Here is a 1,302-nt window from a genome sequence, read left to right on the forward strand (position 1 = left end):
AGTATAAAAAAATAAATAAAATAATATATATAATAAAAATAAATAAATAAATAAGATCTATTGTTTAATTAGGATGAGTTTGAACGGGACTTGGTGGCTAAAACCATTAAGGCTTGATTCATAAAGACTCAAATAAAAGAGTTCGAAACGGGACTTGGAGGCAGCAATCTTCAAGGCCCGCTTTCGCAAAGAACTCTTGGATATAGGTCAAAAAGAAGTGAACAGAACTTGGTGGCAACCACCATTAAGTTTTGATTCATGGAAGCCTGTCCAATCTTGGTCACTGATCCTGCAATGGAAGCAGACTTTGACTCAAGAGAGAAATTTAGAGAGAGAGAAAATAGGAACTAACTTTTACCTGCAGCTCCAGATACCTGTCTGAAATCCTTGCATCTTGTGATCGATACTCCCAAGGTAAAGCATTCACTTTATATTTATGCTAAGAAATGAAATCAGTAGAGGGGATGTCAGACGTGAATTGATGAGTTGTGTTATGTTAGAAATGGTTGCTAAGCTAGGATATTGCATAGTGTGCTTTTGTGATTAGGACTTTTTAAATGTGGTTACAAAATTGTTGAGGAAAGATTTCTATGTTTTAAAATCTTAAATCCTCAAATATTTTCAAACCTCTTTCAGAGAGACTGCCTGTATGTTTTGCTTGAGGACAATTGTTTTCTTGCATATTTGATATATATTGGATTTGACTCATTTTTATCCATGGTATATAAGTATTTTACTATATATATATATATCTATGTTTTACACTCTTCTAGGTATGTTTTCAGGTTCAGGTGCATTTCGGAGTAAAACTATGATTTTGGAGCATTTTGGAACTTAAAGGTCATTTCACCCGAGCTGACCACTTAGAGGTCGACGAGAGGAAGAACAATCAATCGATGCGCATCAGTGCTGATGATCGATATCAGGAAATGCCTCGACAGATGAAGATTAATATCGATCGATGTACACAAGTACCATCGATCGATGTCGAGACACCAGACGCGACATTTTGGATTCAGCAGACTTAAAAACCAAGGCCAAGCCAAATTACCAAAATGCCCTGACGAGTTTTTAACCTAGTAGAATATATACTGCCTAAGTGTTTTGACGGCAAAGAACAGAGCTTTTTCTAGACCTAGTTTTGTTACAAGTTTCATTTGGGAGAGAAGATCACTTGTGATTGGAACTCCTTGTTTCTATTTCTTTTCATCTATACTATGAGTTTCTATTCTTTTATTGTGATGAATTGCTTTGATATGTCTGAGTAGTTCAACTGTTAGATCCAGGGTTCAGATAGGTTTG

This window comes from Brassica oleracea, chromosome C1 (assembly GCF_000695525.1).
Source record: "Brassica oleracea var. oleracea cultivar TO1000 chromosome C1, BOL, whole genome shotgun sequence".
Lineage (NCBI taxonomy): Eukaryota > Viridiplantae > Streptophyta > Magnoliopsida > Brassicales > Brassicaceae > Brassica > Brassica oleracea.